Below are 17,322 nucleotides of genomic sequence, written 5' to 3'. Positions count from 1 at the left end.
ACTCACTGCTGGTGGGGATGCAAAATGGTGCAGCCACTTTGGAAAACAGTTTGGGGGTTTCTTACAAAACTAAATATACTCTTACCATATGATCCAGCAATTGAGCTCCTTGGTATTTACCCAAAGGAGTTGAGAATTTATGTTCATGTAATGGATGTTTGTAGCAGATTTATTTATAATTACCAAAACTTGGAAGTAACCAAGATGTCCTTCAGTAGGTGAATGGGTAGACAAACTGTGGTCCATTCAGACAATGGAATATTATTCGGGGCTAAAAAGAAATGATCTAGCAAGTCATGAAAAGACATGAAGAAACCTTAAATGCGTATTACTAAGTGAAAGAAGCCAATCTGAAAAGGCTACATTACTCTAGGATTCCAAGTATATGATATTCTGAAAAAGGTAAAACAGTGGAGACAGTAAAAAGATTTGTGGTTGCCAGCAGTTGGGATGTGGGGTGGGACAATTTTTAAGGCAGTGAAAATACTCTGTATGTTATAATAATGGATATGTGTCATTATATATTTGTCCAGACCTATAAAATGTGCAACACCAAGAGTGAACCCTAAGACAAACTGTGGACTTTGTGATTATGTCATTGTCGGTTCATCAATGGTAACAAAAGAACAAAAGTCCCCTCTGGTGGGGATGCTGGTCGTGGGGGCGGCTGTGCATGTGTGGGGACAGGGGGTACATGGGAAATCTTTGTACCTTCCTCTCAATTTTGTTTTTAACCTAAAACTGCTCTAAAAAAGATAGTCTTACAAATTTTTTTAAAAAACAAAACACTGGTAATGCTGTCATTAGCCAGTTTTTATGACCCGTTTTTAACTGTCAAGAAAGACACATTTGAGAGAACAAACTGTTTGGCGTCGTCTTTCTCTGTGTTGTTGTGCCAATTATTAAATCGTGTTGATTTCTGGTTTTCTAATTATGTAGCAGCAAGTTGTGACCTCTAAGCATTTGCTTGTTATATGGCTATTTTTAATTTAAAAATACATTGCATAATGAAACTAATTCTATTTTCCATTGAGATAATGCATTTTTAATTACTCAGAAGGGAGTCAAATTAAGTAGTATTTACCCAAAGTAAATTCCAGAGATAATAAAATATCTTTATGGCACGTTTAATTCAAAACAGTCATGTATACAAATTAATTTGGTATTGGATGAGAGGTATATGGATGACAGGGCTGCCAAAACACAGCTTTTTTCTTTTGATCTTGTATGTTTCATCTGCCAACAGCCAAGTGATTAGACTCTGGATTTGCCAGTTGTTTTCCTATAGAATTGATGGAAATGTGACTAATCCCAGGTGGTTTTGTTCATGCTCATGTACAGATTGGTCTCTGAAAGTGCCCAGATGTGAGCACTGTACTCCAGCTTTGCAGTGCCTTTTATCTGGCAACAGAAGCCTATTTGCAGTAGTTAACTATCTTTTTTACATTTGCCTCAGTCCAGCAGTGTTGCAGAGCTTTGTGGCTTCAGTAGCTCGTTGATGACAATCAGCAGATTCTAAAGCCATTTCAGAACCCTGAAAGAATAATGACAGTGCACAGTGCTGAAATGAGGAAAGGAATAATGGGTATTCAAATGTTGATGTAATATAGCTTCCAAAAAACGGTTACAGTTCATTTTCTTTGATTAGGTTTTCAAGTCTTGACTTTAATTCTTTATTTTTCTGTAAAATGACTTGCAGAAAAACATTACCACATGAAATCTGTCAGAAATGTTTAGACAGTTGTCATCACAAAGAGTAGAAATGCCTGCTTTATTCTGTACTATTGACCCTGCTCTGTTCTATGCTGGTAGTTGCTGAGTCAACTTTGTAAGGATATAAATGATTCCTTTTCAAATGTTTGAGGGAAATGAGTTTTGGCTTCTGTATGAGATAGGAGTAGTTGTTCAGCTGACAGAAACTCAAAAAAGAGTGAGGTAAATAAAGTAGTAGTATTTTTACTCAGGACAAAGATGTCTGGCTCCGGAAAATATGGCGCTACACCGATTATGATCAAGACACGAGATCCTTCTTGCTTTCTGCTCTTTCCTCCTTAGGTTGTGCCCCTATTCCTCATTCTTTGAATTTGATTGCTCGGAATGTCCACATTTTAGGCAGCAAGAAAGGGCAAAAGGGTGAACGCCTCCTGACAGTGTTATTTTTCCATCTGACAAATTTATAGGATTTAACACCAAATGCTGTTCTTTGAGACGAGATGAAATGGAGCCTCCAAAGTTTGATGAGATTAATATTTAAGCCTGCCTATTATCTAAAACCATCCAAGTGTGTGTTTAGTGGCATTATAGGCTTGCCCCAAATGTGGGAAATGGATCTCCTTCACAGGCTTCCTTTCAGAAAAGGAGGAACTGCACAATAGCATTATTAGTTTGACTTCAGTGTGTGTCACAATCCCCTGACGGGTTTACTGTGACACGGATCCTCACCCCACCTCCAGAGTTACTGATTCAGTGGAGCTGGAGTAGGACCCAAGAATGTGTCTTTCTAGCAAGTTTCCAGGTTATGCTGATGCTAGTGGTCCGGGGACCACACTTTGAGAACCACTGAATTAGAAGAATTTTATCTACAACAGGTCAACATTTCTGCTAGTGAGGAATTCCCAGATAAGGTCTGAAGCCTTAACTTCTGTGACTTAGCTGCTGATTGGATTTAATTAAACTATCATTCTTTGAGTGCTTGGTGTGCCTGGCCCTGGCAGACAGAGCTGCTTATGAGAAGAGAAACAAAGATGAGTCAAAGACTAAAAAGCTTACAAACACATGTCAAGTACCTAAGTAACTACACTGAGAGACAGAGGACCTGTACTTTTTCTATTCATACTGTTTGTACTGTTGTCAGTGTGTATAAGATTTTTAATGGAATGCCACATTTCTTTGATCAGACTATTCCAATTATTCTAATGGTTAGTCTGCAATTTTATTAAAAACAAGGGGTTATGTCCGGTGACCATCCTGAGCCCTAGATAACTTTTGCTTTGGGAAACCCCAGCCCAGTTCACCACATGCGCTATTCCAAGCAAGCTGACCTTCACTGCCCTTAACACGCCCCTCCCCCCAAATAGACACGGAGAAGAGAAAAGCCATTGTAAACAGTAACACAGACCCAAGGTCTAAAAGCAGAACCTTTGGCTGAAGAAATAACTCATATCTCCTCCCACAAAAGGCAAATTACAACTGCATCAAAGATAAAAATAGGCAAATTCCATAATAAGGCCCATATGGTTAGTTATGTGGCGTCTTTTTTAGTGAGGGAAACCTCAACTTATTCTTCCTCACCTTACGTCCTCCTCCTCCCCCGGCTCCTTCGGATTGCTGATTTACCCTGAGAAGTATGTAGAGAGTGGAGGTAGTAGTGGGGAAATGTTCTAATGTAATTTAAACTGTCTGCCAACCTGAGAAAGTATTCATGTCTCCAATAAAATACACTGTTCAGCAAAGATGGAGGGATAGAGTGAATGTGTGAATCCATGCAAAGTGAGCTAAAAATAAAAGTTCCTTATTGACTAAAATACTTGGCACAGAGAGACACACTGACAGTAGCTGACTTACAATTCTCTAAATATTATACCAATGTCCATGTGCCATTAGGGAGCCATCGCTCATATATGCATTTTAATGTAAGAAAATGTTCTCAGTAAAGAGTTTGAATGAACAAACCTCTTTTAGGGCCATAAAAATGTTCTACTTAGGACTTAAGATTTAAGAACAATGTACTGGAAACTCACTATGTAACGTGCCTAAAAATAATAAAATTGACACATCTAATCCTATAGACACCAAAGTGGAGTGGGAAGAGTGTGGACCGTGCAGTAACATATACCTGGCTTTGAATCATGGTCCTGCCATTTAATAGCTAAGTGTTGACAAAATGGGAAAAGAAATGCCTACTTGGCAGGATTCAGGAGGATTAAATAAAATAAGGTACATAGTGTACTTAGATGAATGTTTGATGCATATTAATCACTCAATAAATACTTTCTCTTCCACCTTCAGTCTTTCCTTTTTTTCTCTAGTCCTCCTTCTCCTCTTCTTCATCCTCCTGCCCTTCTTCTTCTTCTTTCTCTCCTTTTTCCTCCTCCTCCTTCCTCCCCCCTCCTTCTTCTTCCTCTTTTCTCCTCCTCCTCCCTCTATTCCCATTGCTTGATTTGTCTCAGTGAGTGTTGTCCTGCTCAGAGGAATCACCTCATTGACTCTCTATCATCATATTCACTTTTGAGGTTAAATTTGATATCTAAAATGGTCAAATGTCACTTACAACCAACACTGTGCCTGCAGACAGGGCTGGTGAGCATTGCTCTGAATCAGTGGTCTGTAAACTGCCGAAAACCCAGCCCTCCACCTGTTTGGTGTAGTCTGAGAGTTAAAAATGGTTGTTATATATTTCAGTTGTTGAAAAAAACCAGAAGAAGAATATTTCATGACATGAAAATTACATGAAATTCAAATTTCAGTGTCTATAGTAAAGTTTTATTGGAACCCAACCATAAACAGTCTGCTTTTACACAAAAATGCCAGAGTTGAGTTGTTTCAACAGAGAGTATATGGTCTCAAAGCCTAAAATGCTTATTATCTGACCCTTTAGAGGAAAATTTTGCTAATCCCTGTTTAAAGGAATGGAGCACATGTGAATTTTAATTTGGTTCTGAAGCCAGTTCTGAAAGGGGAGCTGCATGGTACAGGAGCTGCTGTCGCAGGGTTAGCATGAGATTGAGCTTTCCCGGTGACTTGTGGAGATCATTCAAGGAGATAGATGGTGGAGTTCTGAGAGAACTGTCTCCACACAGAAACAAAATGTCATCTCTCTGCTCTTCTCATCATGCCATTACACTCCTGACAAAATTCAGTGAACGATAAGCATATACAAAGGAGTTTTGTTACTAGCTCCTCGATGCTTTTAGGCCATTTTATCTGTGAAGCAATCAGGGCACCAGTCTGGCAGAGAATGGTACAGCAGGGCTTCACTGAGACAATCCCCATGAATGCTTTGCACCTGCATTAGAAGATACCCAATAATGATGTCAGTGCATCCCTTCTCCCAATTAGACTGTTATTCTTGGGCAATCCATTGTCTTCCCTAAGCACACTGGGAATTTTATTGTATCTCTTTAGGAGAAAGACTGACCAGATCAAATGTCCACCTTGAAACCCATTGTAAAGGTTTTTTAGAAACACTGAAACTGATCACATATTCTTGATAGTACTCCCTGATGGAGCCAGTACCGGCATTTGTGAACAAATGCGTATTGTTTTTTCAGTTAAATGCAAACAGCTATTCCTGGAAGGGTTAGTAGTGTAGTGTTTTGCTCTAAAGGAATGGGACTGGGTGAATAGGAAAGGGTAGAAGGTCGTTTTCTTTCCTGCAGCCATGTGGAAGACATGATGTGATCCGGTGTCCAGTGAGGCTGAGGGAGGAGACAGGAACAAAGCCATTAGATGGACTTAAAGCTCAGATGGTAGAACCAGACAAGCCAGTGAATTCACTAAGTGAATGAACACCGTCTGTCCTTCGGTTGCATCGGTGCTCCTGACTTCTAGTAGCATGTATTCCTCTCTTCTCTCACAGTCCCACCCCAGCCTGTTGTTTACAACTCAGCTTCAGTCATTCAACAGTAGGTGAATGAGCCCTTCTCCCACACAACTCAGGGCTAATTATGTGCCAGGTCCTTGCTAAGTGCAGGAGACACAAAGCAGAACAAGAAGTATTTCCTGCCCTCCCCAGTGAGACGCTTATAGGCTCCCAGTGGAGACAGAATTGTAACAAGGGTAGTGAGGTATGGTGGGCTCCTAACAGATGTCTGTGCTTGTGAAAATCTGTCCCTGGGGACAGACAAGTAAACCAGAAGTTGAAGTTCAACATAAACCACAGGTTGGGCACAGAGGAAGGACATGTGGCTCAGAGCAAATGTCTGCAAAGGTTTCCGGGGAGAGGACTGAGACCTGAGGAATGAGAAGGGAGGAGTGAGCAGCAGGCAGGAGAAATCATATTTAGGAAGGCACGAAGATTGAAACAACTGCAGGCAGTTTGGAATGGCTAGAACTGCCAGTGTAAGTGGGAGGCGATCACATTAGACGTGAACCAGTGTCAAACCATAAGGGGTCATATGTGCCCAGCAGACAGTCTGGGCATTAACCTGGGAACCTTGGAAACCTGGCAGGGGAGTCACATAGTCAGAGTTTTGTGGTGATACTCAGGATTTTGTAATGAAGCCATGTGGAGTACAGACTAGAGGATGTCTATGCTGGAGACAGGAAGCCTAGTTAGAGCTATTAGGGTATCTAGGTGGATGGTACCACATAGAGAAGGTGAAAAAATAGAGAGACATTGAAGAGAAAGACCCAGCTGAACTCGATGACTTCTTAAGGTGAGGGAGAAAGACAAAGAAGAGTGATGGCATATAGTTCCAGCTTGGAGTCCAAACACATGAAGTAGTTCACACACTGCACTTTTGTTATATGAGACATGAAGATAGGTTCGAGTAGGATTCTAGGACAAGAGACGTCAAAGAACTGTGATAGAATCTGGGGAGTGAGAGACATACAAGTTCTGACAAGTTCATGAATTTGTTGCAACGATGTTGGTAACCTTTTTTCATGTCAGAGGGATTATTCATTATGAATTTGTGCCAACTGGACACACAGTTAACCAAGTTTACTATTTGGAAGTGCTGAAAAGGCTGCTTGAAAAAGTTAGACAACCTGAACTTTTTGCCAACATTTCATGGCTCTTGCATCACGACAATACACCAGCCTACACGGCACTGTCTGGGAGGGAGTTTTTAGCCAATAAACAAATAACTGTATTGGAACACTCTCCCTACTCACCTGATCTGGCCCCCAATGACTTATTTCTCTACCCGAAGATAAAGGAAATATTGAAAGGAAGAAATTTTGATGACATTCAGGACATCAAGGGTAATATGACAGCAGCTCTAATGGCCATTCCAGAAAAAAGAGTTCCAAAATTGTTTTGAAGGGTGAACTAGGTGCTAGCATCAGGAGTACTTCGAAGGTGACTGTAGTGATATTCAGCAATGAGGTATGTAGCACTTTTTCTAGGATGAGTTCATGAACTTAATTGTCCAACGTCATGTATAAACATCAGTGAAGCACATTGTGGCTCCTGAGGGAGGAGAGTGCAGGAAGAGGGCAGCGAGTGTACAACAGTGCCACACACTGCAGAAAGGGCAGCTAAGGCCACGAAAGGAACTGTCATTCTACGTCCCAAGGACCTCCACCTTACTCGTACACATGCAGGATTCTCCCAGAAGTGCTCCAACCTCCTTTTCCAAATGTTGCACCTTTTACTTCCTTTTGCTTCTGCCAAAATGAACTATTTTTTTTCCTGTCTGTATTTCTCAATTTCCATATCCTTTCCTTTTACTGAAATGAATGCTCCAAAGTCCACATCAAATACCATCTTCAATTTTGACAGAACAGGCACTGATCTCTCCTTTTCCTCTGTGATCGTAGCACTTTATCTGTGTGTCGCGGTGCCACAAATCAGTCACCTTCTACCTAATGTTATAATTACTCATGAAATAGTCCTCTTTCTGCTCAATTGAAAAGCACAAATTATATTTGCAGAATACCTTCGGATTCAACTATTAGGTCATACTAGAGACACGTAGTCATCTTTCACTGGTGGTTTAAAGAATCCAAAACCAACCCTCACCACCAAAATTTTTTTTTTCCCAGAAATTTAATTGTGATATGAAGTAGTAAAGCTGACTTTTTATAATATTCTTACATTGTTCATTTTCATAGACAGTTTTACATTTGATTACAAAAAGCCACTGTGCTAAGGGTATAGAGATCAGAGAACCGTTTGAAAACACTGGTCTCACACTTCACTGCACGTTGGAATCACCTGGGGAGTTTTCAACTGATGCCTAGGTCCCACCCCCAGAGCTTCTGACTTAATTGGTAAGGAGTGTGGCTTGGGTATTGGGAGTCTTCATATCATCTAAGGGACTCTCATGAGCAGTAGAGTTTGAGAACCACTGTTTTTCAAGCTGATTAGCCTTTGAACTTCACATCTTTTGCTGGTGACTTATTCCTACATTGAAATCTGTTGCAATTAAAAAATGGGCAGAGGCCTTGAATAGGCATTTCTTCAAAGAGGATGTACAGATTGCCAATAGACATATGAAAAGATGTTCAACATCACTGATCGTCAGAGAAATGCAAATAAAAACCACAATGAGATACCACCTCACTCCTGTCAGAGTGGCTAACCACAATAAATCAATAGACAGTAAGTGTTGGAGAGGATGTAGAGAAAAGGGAACCCTTGTGCACTGTTGGTGGGATTGCAAATTGGTGCAGCCACTATGGAAAACAGTATGGAGGTTCCTCAAAAAATTAAAAACAGAACAACCTTATGACCCAGCAATTCCACTGCTTGGTATTTATCCAAAGAAATCCAAAATGCTAATTTGAAAAAAATATATGCACCCCTATGTTTACTACAGTGCAGTTCCCAATAGCCAAGATATGGAAACAACCAAAATGCCCATCAATAGACAATTGGATAAAGAAATTGGATAAAGAAATTTATACAATGGAGTATTACTCTGTCATGAAAAAGAATGAAATCTTACCATTTGCAACAACATGGATGGACCTACAGAATGTTATGCCAAGCGAAATAAGGCAGATTGAGAAAGACAAATACCATATGATCTCACTTATATGTGGAATCTAAAGAACAGAATAAACGAACAAAAATCAGAAATAGACTCGTAGATCCAGAGAACAAACTGATGGTTGCTAGGTAGTAGGGGGATTGGGAGGAAAGGGTGAGAAAGGTGAAGGGATTAGGAAGCACAAATTGGTAGTTACAAAATAGTCACGGGAGTGTGAAATGCAGCATGGGGAATATAGTCAAAAATGTAAAACTGTGTGGTGTCGGGTGGGTGCTGGACTTGACGGTGGGGGATAAGTGATGTGGATACCTGGCCACTGAGCTGTATACCTGAAACTAATATAAAATAGTATTGAATGTCAACTATAACTTAAAATACACACACACACACACACACACACACACACACACACACACACAGAGTCACGGGATATGAAGTACACCGTAGGGAATATAATCAGTGGTATTGTAAAAGCTATCTACAGTGTCAGACGGGTAGTAGACTTGTTGGGGTTATCACTTTGTGAGGGTGTAAAAGTCTAATCATTATGTTGTTTTGTACACCTGAAATTAATAAAAAAAAGAAATCTGTCTATATTTATAAAGCATAAAAAATTTTTTAACTGTAATATACTCTCTCCCTCTCCCTCTTTCTCCCCTCTGCTCCAAAGCCATGAGAGAACAATCCTGAAAGCATGACTGACAGAGTTTTTTCTCTGCCAAGAGAAAACTGCCAAGCTCTTTTATAAATGTGTTGCTTTGGCCTGTTGCCAACAAACAACAAAACCTTGGATACATAAAACTCTCTGTGCCTAACTTGATAGAAAATACATTTGGTTTTATACTGAAATTTTGAGGTATGTTAATGATATGAAGTCCTCATATTAGCTCTGTTCTTAATAAGTTCCAGCTAGACAGAAATTCCTAATAAAAATATGTTGGTGAAGGCTACTGTCCAATTGTTATCTATCTCTAGTAGTCACATCTCCAGAAAACAGTGTATAAACTCTCTCTTTCTCAAGAGAAATGAAAGAGAATGAGAGAGAAGCCTTTAGGTGTCTGTCAGCTCATCCCAGACGTTAGTAAAGTACTCCAGCTTGTGTTTCATGGAGAAGTGATTTCCAGGTTAAAAATCGTAGCTTTGGTCATTCCATTAGATGGTTGTCACGTGGAGCGGGATGCGGGGTCTCTGGTCCTGCTCCCCGCACAAGAACGCAGGATATGGTGAGACCAAAAAGGAACACCCACAGAGCCATAGATAGGGGAGTCATGCCACTATATTATCCCTGGCGGCTGGGTTGGAGACACAGGAAGCAGGAGCCACACGATCCGCAACCCACCGCCCACTTCTCTGCCAACCTACCTCACTTGCTAGCTGCAATCCGTAGTCCACACTCCATCACGCCACGCCACTACACCACCACACTACACCATACTTGCTAGCTTAGCCGCGGCAGTTATGTCAGTGGCTAATGGCTAACCGGTAACAGCCGATGGCCAACTAGTCACAGCTGATGACCATCTACTACCTGAGCCAGCACTTTTCCATGTGAGGCCGAGAGCCTAGAAACTGCTCTCTGGGGCTCTGTCACCACAATGGTATAGTAATGCCTTTTGTTCTTTGTACTATACCTTGTTATACTACTAAGTGTGTATATAGATCCACTCTTTGTAAGGAACTAGGTGTACTTAAAAGCACTAAGTAAATTATCATACATGGCTGCTGGAATTCATTTGATTGCTATTTAAGATATTTCATATTTTTATAATAGTTATTTTGAAGAAGCAAGACTGCAATGACATAGCAACTTTATTTTTCACAGGGCTGCCCCTGCACTCCTGCTCTGTGGGGCCAGTTCTGCTCCTGGAAGAAATCTCCAGATTTATCCACTCACTTGTGTTTAATCAAAAGTTTTCCAGATACTTGAATCCCCGAATCCCTCTCAGCTCTGTCATTATTATGTCCAGTTTCGTTTATTCGTCAAAACTGTCAACTTCATTCAAAACCAAAGCTTCTCCCGTTCCCCAGCGGCAGCCGTTTCACACTGGTCTCTCCTGAGTTCTGCAGACACGTTCCCGGCCTCCCACCTCACAGCTGCCGTGGGCTCCTTTACCTGCATTTTCCTGTGGGTGGATTATAACTTCTCCCTCGACCCCTAGGCAGCCAGCTGCACGCCTCCAGCATCCTTTCGATTCCTCCCCAAGATCCAATTCAAATACTTCCTGCCCCACGAAACAGTTTTGGTTCATAATCCCGAGATAACTTGCCTTTCTCTGAGCTCTCACGGCTTGTCGTGCCATTCCTGGACTGCTTACTGTTTATTCCTTGGATTACAGTTATTTACGGTACAGCTTCCTGTCTTATCTCCCCTTCTATATTCAAAGTGCCTTGAGAACTCTCATCATTCTTTTTATGCCCACAACATACAGAATAAAAATAAAATATTAAAATTAAAGGCACTTACAAAATGTGTAGTTAGGTTATCACATTTAAAGTTAATATATTTATATACAAGTGTATAATTGCAGACATGAGGAAATTGCTCAAGTGTTTGTTTAATTTTTTTCATTTCATCAGGTTGGTGGGGGAAGTAGATTTGTATTTTTATAGTTTTTTCACATATTTTAAAATGAAAACGTGCCATCATTTAATTTATTTAAAATATTTTAACTTGTTCCATGAAATAATTATCATATTTATTGTGTTACACCAAAGAGTAGACAGCAAATTACTTATTTCCTTTAGCGAGGAACCCATTTCTAAAGACTGTTGGGAGTTTAGAAGGATAGATTATTCATCATTTAATTTTCAAGTGTATTTAATGCCTCCATTTTTAGAGCTTTTAGCATAATAGCTCCATTGCTTCCATGTCTTCATGAGGAGGATAATTCATTATTTTGTTATCTTTGTTTGACCTACTGTTAGTGAGCATACAGACCAGACTAAAACACAGCTTATTAAATATTTAAGAAATCATATTAAGGTGGCATGTGTCTCTTTATAACAGCTGCTAGCTGTATTGCCAGATCCTTTGTTTCATTAAGTAAAAGACAACATTGTTATTCCCATCAATTCAGTTAAAAATGGACACAGCTCAGACTACTTTCAGTAGCAGCAAAAGGACTACATGTAGGTGTTAGAGATTAACCTCATTGTGATTTTTTGAGCGAGTTCAATGAAAAATATGAAGTTGAGATAGAGATTTGTGTGCATTTGCTATTGTTCAGTGGGAGGGCTCCATTTCAACTCTTCACCATTCTGTGATTTCAATAGTTCTTTTTAAAAGGTAGTTGTAGCACAACTGACCTGCATCCTGTATATGTCAGGAAGCTCTTGGGCATCCCAGGAATTCTCCTTGGCCAAAAAGGAGAGGCCTTTATGCCACATACTGAATGTCTCATTTCTTCCTCGCATATGAAGCTCTGGCCTTTTCCTGCGTTTTGCAGATTACCCTTCGTTCTGGTGAAAGGAGCTACAATTGCAGGAGCTTCAGTGCTTAGCAGCTCGATAGAAAAAACAATTGTATTTTGAGCCCCAGAGAAAGGTAATGCTGAATCTACTGAAGGTGAGAGGAGGCCAGTCTTTAACCCACAGGGTTCTGCTGGGGTCTTTTCATCCCAGTCTTTTAAAATTATACTTACTGTTAAGTTGTTTGATATAAAAATTACCTGGAGAGCCCTAAGGCTTTTGGTTTTGATAGTAAATGTTGGCACTGTTGCTGTTGAAGCTGAGTATGCAGCTGAAATGTGAGATGCCAGTGTTTATTCTGCCCTGGTGCTCAGATTACCCTCCTACCAAATTACAAATAAAACTCATCTCCTTTAGGAAGCATAAAAATGGTGGTGCAAAAATCTCCCTGTGGGGGAGGGCATGAGTCTCCCCCACCTCCAAATTCACAGACAGAAAAAATATAATGTTTTTCTGTATTTACATATATACAATATACTTTTTTATATTTTAAGAACACAAGTGTTTAAAAGCATATGACACAAACTGTAGCAATTGTGAAACACAAGCCAGGTTTCTATTTGATTTGTGAGTGTGGAAATTTTTTGTACTTTTTCATGTAGATAGGAAATAAAAGCAAAGAAAATAAAATTAATGAAAACTATGGTTAATGTCAAAAAAAGTTCTACCACTGTCACACTCAAGTAATCAGTTTCTGTCCCAATTTCTTTTAGTCATGCTACACTTAGGCCAGGATGTCCACCCAGATTAGCACCGACTATCTAATCTGTTTACCTTACACTCTTTATTCAAATGGTTATTTCCCTATTGTCTGACATAATGGAAAGCAGACAGGCATTATAAACAGACAGCTCTCTTTCAATACCTCTGCCTCTTACACACTGTATGGCTTTTAGCAAGCTACCACCACTCTCCGAGCCTCAGTTTCTTCATCTGTAAAAGGAAAATGCAAGTTCATGATTCCTTTTCTGGAAACTTGGGCCCTGATGAGTTTTAGAATTCAGGATTTTGTAGCATTTTTATTTTAGAAAGATAACACAGCGCAAGTACAAATGTTATATAACAACCCCAGTGGGGTCTGCAGCAGCATCCTATAATCAAACATGTTAGTAATTCTGCAATAAAATGTGCAGATGGTCACGCTTAGTGGGATAGAGTGTATAAACAGGTCAGAGTTTCACCAAAACTTGCATTTTCAGAAATTTTGGAAAACTGTAACTATACTAACACTTTCTTTGAGGATATACATATTTGTTCAGGAAATAGCAGGTGCTCCACCAATGGTAACTATTGTTATTATTAGAATTAATGGCAGATAATGTGGATTTCATCTCTTAAACAAATTGGAATGTGAATAAAAGAATTCTACTCAACATATAACTCTTGTTCCCATTGGGTTTTATAAGACACCATTACAGTACTTTTAAAAATGGTGGTGAAAAAAACCATGGTGATGAACTTCACTCTTCAAGAAAATATTCATAAGAGACCATAAATACTTTCTTGAGTAATTTTAGACCTATATATGTTACTGGGCTCTGAGATGATTGATAAGATCAGAATTATAGATTTAGAACAGGAAATGAGATTTCCATTACATACAGTTAAAATTAGCACCAAGACATTTTTAGCTTTTTCTTTTTTTGCCATAATTCTTACTTGAGAGATAAAATCAATCATTTCACTAGCTCAGCTAGTGTCTGAACACTCTAAAGTGATTTATGTTTATCCATGCTAACTTTTGCTTGCTAGCTTATGCTTGATGTGACCTTAGACCAGCAGTTTTCAGCTCACTGGTGTTCCAGAGTCAGTGTGAGGTGTCTCATAAAAACTTTTACCAGTAATAAAGTACCTGAGTTTGTAAATTATTTAATTAAAAAATAAATGAGTGGTATTTCAGGTTAGCCTATGATAATGCCCCTCAGATTTCCTTAGGTTCTGATATACTTTCTAAAATAAAAGAAAAAGAGAAGGCACTGTACAGGAGTGTCTTTTTGTTTTCCAGGAATTTTTTAATTTTTCAATTATAGTTGACAGACAATATTATGTTAGTTTCAGGTGTACAGCATAGTGATTACACACTTAAACAATTTATGAAGTGATTAGCCCAATAAATCTAGTATCCTTCTGACATGATACATAGTTATTACAACATTATTGACTATATTCCTTATTTTACATCTCAATGACTATTTTGTAACTGCCAATTTGTACTTCTTAATCCCTTCCCTGTTTTCAGTCACTCCCAACCCCCTCCCAGCTGGCAACCATCAAAATGTTCTATGTATCTATGAATTTGTTTCTGTTTTGTATGTTTATTTATTTTGTTCTTTAGATTCCACATATAGGTGAAATCATATGGCATTTGTCTTTCCCTGTCTGACTTACTCCTCTCAGAACAATACCCTCTAGGTCAATCCACATTGTTGCAGATGGCAAGATTTCATACTTTTTTTATGGCTGAATAATATTCTATTATATACATGTACCATCTCTTCTTTATCCATTCTTCCATCAACAGACACCCAGGCTGCCTCCACATCTTGGCCATTGTAAACAATGTTGTAGTGAACATATGGATGCACATGTCGCCTCGAAGTAGTGGTTTCTTCAGATAAATACCCAGAAGTGGGATTACTGGGTCCTTTTTTGTCTCTTGTTATAGCCTTTGTTTTGAAGTCTATTTTGTCTGGTATAAGTATTGCTACCTCAGCTTTTTTTTTTTTTTTTTTTAATTCCATTTTCATGAAATATCTTTTTCCATCTCTTTACTTTCAATCTGTGTGTATATTTTGATCTAAAGTGAGTCTCTTATAGGTAGCATATGTAAGGGTCTTGTTTTCTTATCCATTCAACCACCCTTTTTTTTTTATTGGAGCATTTAATCCATTTACATTTAAAGTAATTGTTGGAAGACATGTAGTTATTGAATTTGATTATTCATATTCTTGATTTTTTTTTTTTAATCTTAAAGTAGTCCCTCTAATATCCCTTGTAATACTGGTTTGGTGTTGATGAACTCCTTTGGCTTTTTCTTGTCTGGGAAGCTCTTTATCTGCCTTTCTATTCTAAGTGGTAGCTTTGCTGGGCAGAATAATCTTGGTTGTAGGTGATTGCTTTTCATCACTTTGAATATTTTGCACCACTCCCTTCTGGCCTGCAAAGTTTCTGTTGAGAAATCAGCTAAAAGTCTTATGGGAGCTCCCTTGTAGGTAACTAACTGCTTTTCTCTTGCTGCTTTTCTTTGTCTTTAACCTTTGGCATTTTAATTATGATGTGTCTTGGTGTGATCTTCTTTGGGTTCATCTTGTTTGGGACACTCTGTGCTTTGTGGGCTTGTATGTCTATTTCCTTTGCCAGGATAGGGATGTTTTCCATCATTATTTCTTCAAGTAGGTTTTCAATTCCTTGCTGTCTCTTTTCTCCTTCTGGTACCCCTATAATGCTTATGTTGTCTGAGACCCCTTAAACTGTCCTCATTTTTTTGGATTCTTTCTTCCTTTTGCTATTCTGATTGGGTGTTTTATACTACCTTAACTTATAAATCACTGATTCGATACTCTGCTTTATTGAATCAACTGTTGATTCCCTCTAAAGTATTCTTTATCTCAGTTACTGTATTCTTCATTTGTGACTGATTCTTTTTTTATGTTTTCTATCTTTGTTGAGGTATTCACTGTCATTGAGCATACTTATAACCAGTGTTTTGAACTCTGCATCCGGTAGAGTGCTTGTCTCTATTTTGTTTAGTTCTTTTTTCTGGAGTTTTGTCCTGTTCTTTCAGCTGGGGCATGTTTCTTTGTCTTACCATTTTTCTGTCTCCCTATGTTTTTTTCTATGTATTAGGTATATCTCCCAGTCTTAGTAGAGTGGCCTTATGTAGTTGGTGTCCTGTGGAGCCCAGTGGCTCATTCTCCCTGGTCACCTGAGCTGGGTGCTCCAGGTGTTTCCCGTATGTGGGTTGTTTGTGCTTTCCTGTTGTAGTTGAGTCTTGGTTGCTGTTTGCTTGTGAATGGGAGGGATTGACCCTTGGACTGATTGGTTGTGATGACCAGCTGTGATTACAGTGGAGGAGCTGCTATGCAGGGACTGACCCAATGGAAGAGTATTCACTTTAGTAGGGCTCTAGTGCCTGTCCAGTCTGCCCTTTGGGTGTGTCTTCCTGTGGAGACAGAGCCCCAGAGAGCAGTTTCCAGGCTCTCAGCTTCACATAGAAAAGTGCTGGCTCAGGTAGTAGATGGTCATCAGCTGTGAGTAGTAGGCCATTTGCTGTTACCGGTTAGCCATTAGCCACTGATATAACTGCCACGGCTAAGCTAGCAAAGGGTGGTTTAGTGGTGTGGTGTGGTGGAATGTGGATTACGGGTTGCAGAGAGATGGACTGTAGCTAGCAAGTGAGAGGTTGGTTGGCAGAGACAGGTGGACGGCGGGTTGTGGATCGTGTGGCTCCTGCCTCCTGTGTCTCCAGCCCAGCTGCCAGTGAGACTATAGTGGTATGACTCCCCTATCTATGGCTCCATGGATGTTCCTTTTTGGCCTCACCATATCCTGCATTCTTATGTGGGGAGCAGGACTAGAGACCCTGCATACTGCCCCGCATGACACTTCCCTAAGGTGGCCAGGTGATACTCCGGCTCAGTCTGAAGCTACCCACCAGGTGTACTGGCCCTGGGGCCTCCTGGGAGGGGCCCTGCTGCAAGGGGCCCTGCTGCAGGCCAAGTTCAGCTGCAGCTTGTTCCCTTCCCAAGGCCACCTGGCATGAGCTTCAAAGTAATCCACATATGGCCACCACCTATTCTGGGCTTGGTGGTGCCTCAAAAGGCCAAGCCATGAACCGAGACCAGGTGTCACTTTTGCCAGGCTTGATGTTGCTCAGCAAGAGGTATAGGGCACACTGAGGCCAGATGCTGCTTGTTTGGGTTTTGTGAACCTTTGAGAGATTTTAGGAAAGTCCACAGTGTGAACCAAGACAGGCCATTTGTATGGAAAAACCACTGGAAGCAGCTTGAGTGTGCCCCAAATTTGGGTGGGGTGGGCTCTTAGGGAACCACCAGGGTGAGGCAAACAGTGTTTGTTGGGTTAACTGAGACATGGTGGCCCCCTGCGTCTACACACTGGGAAGGGAGAGGGCTCAACAAAGAAGAAATGGATTCTATCAGCATTTCTGTCTGGGAGAAAGCTGCCCCTACAGCCC

The 17,322-nt window shown here is 40.1% G+C and overlaps 1 protein-coding gene across 31 annotated transcripts in view; it reads left to right on the top strand.

The window, feature by feature from the left end:
* The window catches only part of NRCAM (neuronal cell adhesion molecule), a 299,706-nt gene that overhangs the window by 177,937 nt on the left and 104,447 nt on the right, over positions 1–17,322 (top strand). The window lies entirely within an intron of this gene.

Source organism: Rhinolophus sinicus, chromosome 4, assembly GCF_057876585.1.
Source record: "Rhinolophus sinicus isolate RSI-liver-muscle chromosome 4, RSI-T2T, whole genome shotgun sequence".
Classification (NCBI taxonomy): Eukaryota; Metazoa; Chordata; class Mammalia; order Chiroptera; family Rhinolophidae; genus Rhinolophus; species Rhinolophus sinicus.
Note: the sequence above shows the minus strand (reverse complement) of the source record. Positions and strands in the feature narration are given on the sequence as shown.